This window comes from Macaca thibetana, chromosome 8 (genome assembly GCF_024542745.1).
Source record: "Macaca thibetana thibetana isolate TM-01 chromosome 8, ASM2454274v1, whole genome shotgun sequence".
Lineage (NCBI taxonomy): Eukaryota > Metazoa > Chordata > Mammalia > Primates > Cercopithecidae > Macaca > Macaca thibetana.
Genome location: NC_065585.1, coordinates 102,191,314 through 102,204,016, shown reverse-complemented (window position 1 = coordinate 102,204,016; position 12,703 = coordinate 102,191,314). Strand labels below are relative to the sequence as shown.

At 45.7% G+C, this 12,703-nt stretch overlaps 1 long non-coding RNA gene across 1 annotated transcript in view; it reads right to left on the bottom strand.

Moving 5' to 3' along the window:
* Nucleotides 1-332: 332 nt before the first annotated feature.
* LOC126960790 (uncharacterized) overlaps nucleotides 333-12,703 on the bottom strand; it is a 68,532-nt gene continuing 56,161 nt past the window's right edge. The window contains exon 4 of the long non-coding RNA XR_007728105.1: nucleotides 333-2,016. This is a non-coding gene — a long non-coding RNA (uncharacterized LOC126960790). The remainder of the gene's footprint in view (nucleotides 2,017-12,703) is intronic.

The following is a 12,703-nucleotide window of genomic DNA, read 5'->3' as shown; positions in this document are numbered from 1 at the left end:
GAATAACCCAGGCCTGCAGAGGATGGGAGCTCCCCAGCAAAGGGGACTTCAAGGACTCCTTCTTCAGAGCAGAGCTGTCAAATGACATACAGCTCCAACCGTGTGTGCAATATTACATTTTCTGCTAGTCACATTGTAAAAAGTGGAAAAAGATGAGAGAAATTGATTTCCATTATATATTTTATTTAACTCAATATTTCAAATATGATCATTTTAACATAGAATCAAGGAATTGTCAATGAGATATTTTGAATCTTTTTTTCATATTTAGACATTGAAATCCAGTGTGTATTTTACACACACAACACATCTCTACAATGAAGTAGGTTTGGGACACACTGATCCATTATCTCTGTATTTTACAGATTAAGAGTGTTTATTTAACTAGGTTGCTGACATTGGCCCTCTTTGCCCTGCCATAGAGCTGTAGTTTGGCAGAGCAGGGGTGCAGCTTTGGTGGCTTTATTTCTCCACAGAAGGTCTCAGTTGAGTGCTCTCAAATCCCCAGGGAGGGGCTGGCCCTTCCTAAACCCGTGGAAATGGGTAACTTTGGTTACATATGATTCATTCCCGGAATACTTCAGAATCCTGCCTAGACCACATCAGCCCTTCTGAGCCAATCTCAGACTCCAGGCCCCAGGGGTATCTTTTCTTTGCTTCCCTTCTCTATCTCCACTTCCAGTGGAGTTCCAGTAAACCAGAAGGTGAGAGGGGTGGGAGCTCTGATTTGTAGCATCTGCCTATTTTGGTGGTATAAATACTCCCACTGTGGCCAGTTTCAAGCTATCAACATGACATCAGCTTATCTGCAAAAATCCCGAAAATTTAACAACTGGGTCTTAAGACCCAGGGCAAGCTGGACTCAGCTCATCACTGCAGCATTACCAAAATACTTCCTCCCCTGAGCCAGGCCTGTGCTCTTCTCTCACTTCTTTCTGTTCCCCAGAGATGCCACATGCTGTGGACACTGGCTTCAGAGCAAGTCAGATAGCCTAACTCAAGTCTGTCTCTTTCTCCTTTGTTTTTTTGTTTTTGCTTTTGTTTTTGTTTTTTGACATTTGAATTAATGTTAACTAACTTACAGGATGTTGGAGAGGATTAGAACAAATCCTTGTGAAGCCCACATGTAGGAGGTACTCCATATATGCTGCTATTACTGTTATTAGCATTTTTTTTTTTTTTTTTTTTGAGACGGAGTCTCGCTCTGTTGCCAGGCTGGCGTGCAGTGGTGTGATCTCAGCTCACTGCAACCTCCACCTCCAAGTTCAAGCAATCTTCCTGCCTCAGCCTCCCAAGTAGCTGGGACTACAGGCACGTGCCACCACACCCAGCTAATTTTTGTATTTTTAGTAGAGATGGGGTTTCTTCATGTTGGCCAGGATGCTCTCGATCTCTTGACCTTGTGATCCACCTGCCTCTACCTCCCAAAGTGCTGGGATTACAGGCGTGAGCCACCGCACGCAGTCAGCATTTTTATTTTTCAATTTTTTCTTTCCTTTTGAGACAAGGTCTTTTTCTCTGTCATTCAGGCTGGAGTGCAGACGCACAGTCACAGCTTACTGCAGCCTCAACCTCCCAGACTCAAGTGATCACCGCCCCCCAACCCCAGCCCTCGGAGAAGCTAGGACTACAAGCAGGACGACCACGCCCAGCTAATATCCTTAAATTTTTTTCCAGAGCTGGGGCTCTCACCAAGTTGCCCAGGCTGGTCTCAAACTCCTGGGCTCAAGCGGTCCTCCCACCTTAGCCTCCCAAAGTGTTGGGATTACAGACGTGAGCCACTGTGCCTGTCCTCCTTTTCTGATTTTTAACATACAGCCAGTCAGAACTAAAGCCAGCATTAGAACCCAGAAAAGCCCCTTCAAGGATTCCAAACTAAAGTGCCACAACTGACTGGTTCAAGATGGCGTGAACAGGTGAGACATTTCTTCTGACCTTTGCATGTATCCTTTGGAGCAAGTCAGGGGAGAATCATGGGGACCGGAGGTGAAATCATCATCAGGAATTGTGATGATGCTGAAATGGAAAATCATATTAGGACCTGTGTTAGTTTCCTAGGACTGCCACAATGACGTACCACAGGCTGGATGGCTTACAACAACATAAATTTATTCTCTCACAGTTTTGGAGGCTAGAAGTCCAAAATCAACGTGTTGGCAGGACCACCTTCTCTCCAAAATCTCTTCCTTGCCTTTCCTAGCTTCGGATAGCCCCCGGTATTCCTCGACTTAGAGCAGCATAAGCCCACCTCTGCTTCTGTCTGCAGGGGGCAGGAGAGCAGTTTTCTCTGTGTGGCTCTTTCATCCACTTCTTATAAGGACACCAATCCTATTGGATCAGGGCCACCCTAATGACTTCATCTTAACTTGATGACATCTGCAAATACCCTGTTTCCACATAAGGTCCCATTCACAGGTACAGGGGTTAGAACCTCAACCTACCTTTCAGAGGACACACTCCAGCCCATAACAGATCCCTTGTGAGACCTCGATATTACAACATAAAATCTCTAGATGTTATTCTGGGTGTTCCAGCCTCCTTTCCCCAACCAAAAGGAAAGTTTTTTTGTTTGTTTGTTTGCTTGCTTGCTTTTGAGATGGAGTCTCGCTCTGTCGCCCAGGCTGGAGTGCAGCCGCGGGATCTCGGCTCAAGCAACCTCTGCCTCCCAGGTTCAAGTGATTCTTCTGCTTCAGCCCCCTGAGTAGCTGGGATTACAGGTGCCTGCCACCACACCCAGCTAATTTTTGTATTTTTAGTAGAGACGGGGGTTTCGCCATGTTGGCCAGGCTGGTCTTGAACTCCTGGCCTCAGGTGATCTACCCTCCTCAGCCTCCCAAAGTGCTGGGATTACAGGCATGAGCCACTGCACCCGGCCTACAACATAAAATCTGTAGATGTTATTCTGGGCCTTCCAGCCTCCTTTCCCCAAACAAAAGGAAAGGATTTTTTTGTTCTTGTTGTTTGTTTTTGTTTTTGTATTTTTTAATGAGAGGCAGAGTCTCATTCTATCACACAAGCTCCAGGCTGGAGTAAAGTGGTGTAATCACAACTTACTACAGCCTCAAACTCCTGGGCTCAAGCAATCCTCCTGCATCATCCTCCAGAGTAACTGGAACTACAGGTGCGAGCACCATACCCAGTTAATTTTTATTATTTTTATTTCTGTAGAGACAGAGTCTCACTGTGTTGCCCAGGCTGGTTTCAAACTCCTGGCTTTAAGCAATTCTCCTGCCTCAGCCTCCCAACGTGCTTGGATTACAGTTGTGAGCCACTTCTGCTGGCCAAGAAATGCATTTTTAAAATAATCCTAAATTAAACCAATGTATGTTAAATCTTTGTTGACAACATTGGAGAATCTGGGTCCCTTCTCTAGGTCCTGTTGACCAAACTCCCTCTAGCAAAATGTACTCAGCAAATCCGTTTCTCAGCAAAAGGAATGTGAGCCCACAGATACTAAGAGGTCCCCCATGGTCACACAGCACTAGAACTGAGTCGGGAAGCTCAGATGTGTGGAATATAGTTTTATTAGGTTTTATTAAAAGTAATGGCAAACACTGCAATTACTTTTGCACCAACCTGATAGCTTTCTTGCAAATCCCTTCCATCCCTCCTCCACCTCACCTCTCTTACAATATGTTCGCAGTTCACTCATTCATTCATTCAACAAGTAGGGATTCAGTGCCTACCACTAAGGGGCAATAGTGCGTAGTATTTAAGTCATGCCTGTGTTTGCATTCTGGCTCTAACTTACTGCTGTGTGACTTTGGGTAAGTTGCTTCGCCTCTCTGCGCTGTCTGTAATAAGAGAATAATAACAATACCCATGTCATTGAGTTGGTGGGAGGGTTAGAGGACATGGAGCACACAAGGCACTGGCCACAGAGCCTGGTTAAGCACTGACATATCACTCATCTGTATTTGCTGGTTACTAAGTGCCTGGCCCTGAATCAGACCCTGGAGATACCGTGACAAGAAAACAGACAAGGCCTGGCTCAAGGGCTTACAGTCCAATGGAGACCACTGATCTCCAAATGAACACAACAATTTCAGATTTAAAACACTGTGTTTCTAATTTTGTGGCCAGATACGTTAAAAGAACATCATCTGAGCCAGTCAAAATTTTCCAATCCCATCGAGTCCAGTCCAGTCCAATCCAGTCCAATGCTTTGATGCCATTATCTACACATAGGGGCTTTGTAGGTAGGATGGAAGTGGGGAGAGGGGTAAGAGATGGGGCACTCATTTATTACTCCCATAGAGCTTTCCAGTGTGGCTGCTGTTGAAATAAAGAAGAAAGAAGAGACGAAGGGATTGAAACAGTTGGAGTTTCACTAATATAAGCCTGAAAGCAATTTTGAACCATTCCACACATTCTCTAGTAACATTAAAAGAAAAATGTACAGTCCTATCAGGGCTCAGTCCAGTGAGAAACATCCCACTGAGTTTTATCAGCAATCGTTCTGGGAGGTGGGAGGCAGGGGGTACCAAGACATGGGTCAGTGTGACCCACGCCAGGAGGGCTGTGTTCCTTGGCGGGGGTGGGAGGCCTACCAGAGTTAAGACACAGGCCTTTGGCTCTTATAAAAAAAAACTCCTTTTGTTGCATGTGTGTACTGAACCCATTTATACACTATCTTCTATCTGCAATGAATCTATGAGCCAGTTCTGATTTCACATATCCAAGCGCGAAGTTAAGAACTATTTTTATTTTATATTTTTGACTTACGTTTTTACTTTTTTTTCAAGAAGACACATTATAGCTGTCAGAGGTGTGTGAACCAGAGCAACTCCATCTTGAATAGGAGCTGGGTAAAATGAGGCTGAGACCTACTGGGCTGCATTCCCAGACGGTTAAGGCATTCTAAGTCACAGGATGAGATAGGAGGTTGGCACAAGATACAGGTCATAAAGACCTTGCTGATAAAACAGGTTGCAATAAAGAAGCCAGTCAAAACCCACCAAAACCAAGATGGCCACGAGAGTGACCTCTAGCTGTCCTCACTGCTACACTCCCACCAGCGCCATGACAGTGTACAAATGCCATGGCAACATCAGGAAGTTACCCTATGTGGTCCAAAAGGGGGAGGCATAAATAATCCACCCCTCGTTTAGTATATAATCAACAAATAACCATAAAAATGGGCAACCAGCAGCTCTCCCGGCTGCTCTGTCTATGGAGTAGCCATTCTTTATTCCTTTACTTTCCTAATAAACTTGCTTTCACTTTACTCTATGGACTCTCCCTGAATTCTTTCTTGCACGAGATCCAAGAAACCTCTCGTGGGGTCTGGATTGGGACTCCTTTTCTGTAATATAGCTATCTTTTAATTATATATCTTGGTGGGACTTTTCATATAAGTTATTTCATTAATCAGGAAAAACATCGTTTTTCAGGTCACATATGTTGATGTCTATCGATGGATTACGGTCACTGCTAGAAATCTGTCATCTGCTAGACAGCAAAAACAGAATCAGTGAGAAGGGAACTTAGAGGAGGGTGTGTGTGTGTGAGAGAGAGAGACAGAGGGAGAGAGCACATGTGCGAGTGTGAGAGAGAAACAGAGAGAGAGAGAGCATGTGTGTGTGTGCATGTGTGAGACAGAGAGAGAGAGAGCATGTGTGTGTGTGAGAGAGAGAAAGAGTGCGTGTGCATGTGTGTGTGTGTGAGACAGAGAGAGCATGTGTGTGTGAGAGAGACAGAGAAAGAGAGAGTGCGTGTGTGTGTGTGTGTGTGTGAGAGAGAGAGAGACAGAGAGCGAGGGAGAGCAGGGGGAGGGACATGTCCCCTGCCCATTCTGATATCCCACTGGGTTTGGGAACCACTGAGCCAGTCCAAGCCCTTAATTTGACAGATGAGACACTGGTGACTTGGCACACATGGAGGGTGTATGACGCCTGTGTTCTCCCTGTTTGCTCCAGGGCCACACACACAGTAACTGTTGAATTAAAGTGCAGCCAGCTACCGTGGTGGGGACAGGCCGGAAGTGAGCAATGCAAAACGGGATGGCACAGAGGTGAAGAGCACCAGCTTTGGAGCTGACAAACCCCCTCCTCAGCCCTAGCCAGGACACCTGCAGGCACACTAGAGGCAGAGCAGGGAGCCACAAAAATCTACGCTCTTTGCTGTTCCAGCTTCCCATGGAGGTTCCAATGTGTGTTTCGCAAATTTATAAATGTCACAGAGCATCAGAGTCACTCTCAAATCTTTGGAACCACAGATGTTGAGTCCATCCACAGAAAATGTTGCTGAAGTTAACAAATTAGATCACCCCCTGCTCAGCCTCTACATAAAGCCGAGTCCAAGGGGCCTCAGCTAAGCGGTTAATCAGGCCCTTGCTGGATGTGCGTGGCCATCTGAAAGCAGTATTTTGGGGTAGCGAACCTCTCTCTCTCTCTCCTGGTGCAGTTTCTCAAAGGAGAGTGGAAATCTACATGAGGAAGGGAAGAGAAGGAAGCCCTGGGTGGGGAGGAGCTAATAGGAATCAGGGATGCTCCCAGGAAGGAACCTCCTTGTGAAGTTTAACTTGCTAGCTCTCAAAAAGAAAAGGCCATTTAATGTGCCTTTAAGAATTTACTTAATTATCCTTTTTTCCATTGCAGTGAATGCAGCAACATGTGCACTTTAAATCTTCCTTCTTCCTTCTTTTTATTTATTTTCTTTTTTGAGATGGAGTCTCTCTGTGTCGCCCAGGCTGAAATGCAACCTCCACCTCCAGGGTTCAAGCGATTCTCCTGCCTCAGCCTCCCGAGTAGCTGGGACTACAGGTGCCCACTACCACACCTGGCTAAGGCTAATTTTTTTGTATTTTTAGTAGAGACAGAGTTTCGCTTTGTTGGCCAGGCTGGTCTCGAACCCCTGACCTCAAGTGATCCGCCCACCTCAGCCTCCCAAAGTGCTGGGATTACAGGCGTGAGCCACTGTGCCCAGCCTTATCTTCCTTCTTCCTTCTAATTATCACTGCTTATGATTCCTGATACACCGTGCTGCTGTGTCAGCGAGAGTTCGCAGCAGGGCAGCCCCACAAGGGAGGAAGGCTGCCTATACCCTCCAGCAAGAGGAAGCCCCTGTGCTGAAGTTCCAGTGGCTCTTGGGCCATGTGAGGGTAACAGTGAGTCCCCAGTGGAGACCGGATGGAAGATTACATCTGCCCTTTCCCAGGGAGGCTGGGTGGCAAATGCAAGTGGTGGGGCTCGCTTCATTTACCTCTCTTTAGCCCGGTGCCAGTTGCAATGCCTTTAGGAGTGTCTATTTGCAATGCTGAAAGCAAGTGAGAGTGTTTGTGGCCAGGCAGGCATAAAGGCCCTGTGGTTCTGATGGTCCCCGAGGAAGGGCGAAAAAGAGGGGCCCCTTTCTCTGCGCAACCACCCTCCTAGTCCTGTCACAGATGGCTCCAGGGCACCATAATGCTTCCTGGTTGTAATGGAATTCAATATCTGTGATTCCTAAAATTTAAGAGTGACCTTGACAGTGGCAGAATTCCTCATAATCCAACTCCCCCCATAGACAGGAGTCGGGGAGCACAGGCAAAGAGTAGGGTCCCCCATGATGTATTTGTACTTACAGTCTGAGCACAAGTCCCTAAAACGAGCTCAGAAACATGAGCGTCCCCCCAGGCCTGCTCCCTTCGGCCACATACTCCCACCTGATCTCCTGTGGAGCCTTTTCCAAGAACCTACAAATTTGAGAGCCAAAGAAAGACGCAGGTGGGAGCTGTCTCCTCTCTACTTCTGCTCGCAGCCCCTGGAGCCTCACCAAGTACTGATGAGTCACCCCCATCCCCACTCTTCATTCTTGTCTCCGTGGGGCAGGCGACACACTCAGGCTTTCAGAGTTAGACAAAGCATCATTGTCTTCAGGGCTTTTTCTGCGCAGGGATCAGGATAAGAAAAGGAAACACATCCCAAGGCCTAACAGTGAAGGTGTCTGTTGCTGACCACACTGAAGGCAGTGACTTCTCATTGGACTTGGACTGGTGAGATCTGCAGGCCTCTGGGCTGAGCTCGACTCCTCTTCAGCCTCATTAACCCAGAAAAGGGTCTGGAGAGGTGAACTTAGGCAGATTCCAACGAGCAAGAACTCATCATCATTCCTGCTTAGCGCTGGTTGTGGTGGACCGAAAAAGAAGTGATTGGTGAGGGAGTTTCTAGCACTTTACTTTCTTTAAGTCATCTTTCTCATCTCTTGCTCTTTCTTTATTTTTTCTTTTTATTTTCTTTTTTCTTTGGGTTTTTTTTTTTGTTGTTGTTGTTTTGTTTTTTTTTTGAGATAGAGTTTCGCTCTTGTTGCCCAGGCTGGAGTGCAATGGTGGGATCTCAGCTCACTGCAACCTCCACCTCCCGGGTTCAAGCAAGTCTCGTGTCTCAGCCTCTTGAGTAGCTGGGATTACAGGCGCGTGCCACCATGCCCGACTAATTTTTTTGTGTTTTTAGTAGGGATGGGGTTTCACCATGTTGGTCAGGCTGGTCTTGAACTCCTGACCTCAGGTGATCCACTCAGGCCAGAGTGCAGTGGCACAATCATGACTCACTGCACTGGAGCCTCAAACACCTGGGCTCAAGTGATCCTCCCAGTTCAGCCTCCCAAGTACCCGGAACTACAGGTGCATGCCACCATGCCCGGCTAATTTCTGTAATTTGTGCAGCAGTGGGGTCTTCATATGTTGCACAGATTGATCTCAAACTCCTGGGCTCAACCAGTCCTCCTGCTTCGTTCTCCCAAAGTGCTGAGATAACAGACCAGAGCCACTGCACGTGGCCTGTGCTCTTTCTTTAAAACAATGTTTATTGAGCACCTACTACGTTGGGAGTTAGGGAGAGAAAACTGCAGTCTGTTCATGAAGAATTCAGAGGAGATTTTCCTGCATTTCTTGAAGTCACTGTCATGGCCACGCCTTGGCAGTGGGTTTGGGAGACACTGTTGTTTCTCCTCAGGACCAGCTTGTTTCCAGACCTATAACCAGATTCAAATCCAAGGCCACTAGCCTGGAGACCCAGTTGCAATTCAAACCTGAAGCCAGTGTGTTGGAAATTCCTTTTTGCTCAAGGCCAGTCAATCTTTTGTTCTAGTCAGGTCTTCAACTGACTGGATAAGGCCCACCCACATTATGGAAGGCAATCTGCTTTATAGGTTAATTTCATCCAAAAACACACAGAAACATCCTGAATAATGTGTGAGCACCTATCTGGGCACCACGGCTTAGCCAGGCTGACACATAAAATTAACCATCGCAAGTCCTCACCTTGTCACCTCGGCACTCAGGCACCTCCTGACACCATACTTAATCCCTGAGAGAAGCACTTTAGGAGACCAAGGTGGGAGGATCACTTATGGCCAGGAGTCAAAACCAGCCTAGGCGACATAGCAAGACCTCATCTCTACAAGAAAAACTTTTTTTTTAATTAGCCAGGCATGGTGGCACACACCTGTAGTCCCAGCTACTCAGGAGGGCAAGAGGATCACTTGAACCCTTGAACCAGGAATCCCAGGCTGCAGTGAGCCGTGATTGCACCACTGCACTTCAGCCTGGATGACAGAGTGAGAATCCAACTCTTTTTAAAAAATAAAGTAAGAGAAAAACAGTCACAAGGTCATCATTCTGCCTAACAAGATACAACTATCCTACATAAAATCAAAAACACTAATTCTTGTCCCAGAAGAAGTTGCAAAGTTATTGGGTGATGTTTACCCTTCTCCTTGATATTCTGTAATTTAACAACTATGATGTAAAGTTAACAATACTTAAATAGTATAAGGTCAACACATCTTATGTTACATGATAGAAGGATAAGAGAGGGAAGAAACTATAGATACTTGCTATAGATACAGAGATATGTACACACGGATATTCACAACAAATAAGAAATATTCATTTCTGTTGTGGGTTTCTATAACCATATTTTTGTAGCTGGTCATGAGGTCATGGCTTGTAGTTACAACTACCTCTTCTACTAATCGTGCTATATCCCCTTCACCCTCAGCAAGCAACTCAGCTGGTGTGGTTTTTTACCTTTGGGGTGATCCAAGCCTTCTTTGCTAAAGGGTCTGGCCCACCTTCCTGCCTGGATTGACTTATTGTAGTTTTCCATTGTAGTTATTGTAGTTTTCCATTGACCTGAATCATAGGCTGTGGTAATACCAAGATACTCCCTAAGGGATCTCTTGCATTCCAGACATGCTCTTCCTCGCCTCCATGGTGAAAGAACAGTTCAGTTTCTTCCTCGTAGGCAACTCTTCTAAAAAGAACTTGTGCCTGGCCTCATTGCTGATAATTAGGCCATGTCTTTGGTGCTGGAGCCTGAGTAACTGAGGCTTGGAAGTGCTCTCCTGTTGGCTTTAATTTTCACCCATGTGGAGACCTTCTCACCTTGTGGGAGAGCAGAAAGGGAAGTGAGTGGAGGGCACAGTACAGCTAAGGAGGAGAAGGTGACAGGACAGGCCCACCTTCCCACCACTGATGCCATGTATATACAGTTCCATGAAGCAGGTACATTTCAGGAAGGCTATGGTGGAAAAGAAGGCAGCATCACAAAATCTAACAAATAGAATGTCTCCATCAAAAATCTAATCCAGGCCTGTATTAGTCCATGCTTGCATTATGATAAAGAAATATCTCAATTTATGAAGAAAGAGGTTTCATTGGCTCACGGTTCTGCAGGCTTTGCAGGAAGCATGATGCTGGCATCTGCTGAGCTTCTGTGGAGGCCTCAGGAAACTTCCAATCAAAGTGAAAAGCAAAGGGGAAGTAGGTTCATCACATGGCCAGAGCAGGAGCAAGAGGGGAACGTGCGGAGGTGCCGCACACTTTTATTTTATTTTACTTTATTTTTATTTTATTTTATTTTATTTTATTTTTTGAGACAGAGTCTCTTTCTGTCACCCAGGCTGGAGTGCAGTGGCCCAGTCTCAGCTCACTGCAACCTCAGCCTCCTGGGTTCAAGCAATTCTCCTGCTTCAGCCTCCCGAGTAGCTGGGAGTACAGGTGCATACCACCATGCCATGCTAATTTTTGTATTTTTAGTAGAGACGGAGTTTCACCATATTGGCTAGGCTGGTCTCGAACTCCTGACCTCATGATCCACTTGCCTCGGCCTCCCAAAGTGCTGGGATTATAGGCGTGAGCCACTGCACCCAAACCCTGCACACTTTTAAATGGCCACATCTGCAGAGAACTCACTAATTGTTAGGACAGGACCAAGTGGGATGGGGCTAAACCATTCATGAGAAACCACTCCCATGACCCAGTCACCTCCCACCCGGCCCCACCTCCAACACTGGGGATTACAATTCAGCATGAGATTTGGATGGGGACACAGATCCAAACTATATCAGGACCATAATATCCTGAGACATTAAAAATATGGGCTCATTTGGGAAAGAGGAAAGGTAGCTCTGATTTTGAGGAGCGTGAGAGGGAAGGGACAGTTATTAGGATCACGCTTCAGAGAATAGTCCCGCATCAGCCCAATATTTAAGCAAGGACCCCATGGAAGCGGCATTTCTTCTGAAACAAGAAGGAGCAAGTAACTGGCCCGAGTGTTGAATTTCTTCCTCACAGCTGAGAAGTCTTCGGTTTTGTGGGCTTTGGGACATGGTCAGTCTACTTCTCCATGAGAGATACTTCACGTTCAGAAACTGTAACCACAGTGCACAACCTGTGGGCGTGTGATGATGCTAGGGGACACGGCCTCCATGACCCCTGGCAGAGAGTTGCTCGAGTAAAGTGTGAGTCATTGAGTTAAGCATACAAACTCTAGCCTCCCAAACTGCTGAGATTGCAGGCATGAGCCACCGTGTCTGACCTCAGGTTTATAGGCTCATGCCTGCAATCTCAGCAGTTTGGGAGGCTAGGGTGGGAGGATCACTTGAGCCTAGGAGTTTGAGACTAGCCTTGGCAACATAATGAGACCCTGTGTCTACAAAAAATACAAAAATTAGCCAGGCATGGTGGTGTGTGCCTGTAGTCCTAGCTACTCAGGAGGCTGAGGTGGGAGGATCACTTGAACCTGAGAGGTTGAGGCTGCAGTGAGCCATGATCACACCATTGCACTCCAGCCTGGGTAACAGACAGAGCATGACCCTGTCTTAAAAAGAAAGAAAGAAAAAAAAGCATGTAAACCTGATGGTTAGTTTACTTTTACAAATACAGTTTGTTTCCATTATAAAATGAACATATAATAAAAGTTAGGAAATACAGAACATTCAGAAAAAGAAATGAATGCTCATATCATCTTGCCATGTAAAGATATTTATTAACTTTTTAATGTAGTTTTCATTGTATGTGCAGCTTTCTGTTCTTTTTGTACTGAACATTATGTGATGGTTATTTTTATATATTATTACTAAAAACCATTCATAATCATTACTTGTGCTTATTTCAAATTAGCCATTGAGTGACTAAGATATTATGACAATGAGTTCTACATTTCTGGGACTTTTAGATTGTTTCTAACTGCTTACTAACAAAAATAAGTGACCATCTTAACTCAGAAGAGTTTTTTTCAGTTCCCAAGAACAGATTCACTGGGTCAAAGCAAATAACACTTGACATATAAATTATAAAATGCTTTTCCAAATTGTCTCACCACATTTCAGTTTCATGTTTGTTGTAAGTTGTAAGTGCATGGGAGAAGCACAAGAGATGCTGTTGAGGTAGTGCTATAAGCAAGGGAAGTAGATTCCCCTTTAGGAGTTAAGCTGCAAAGCC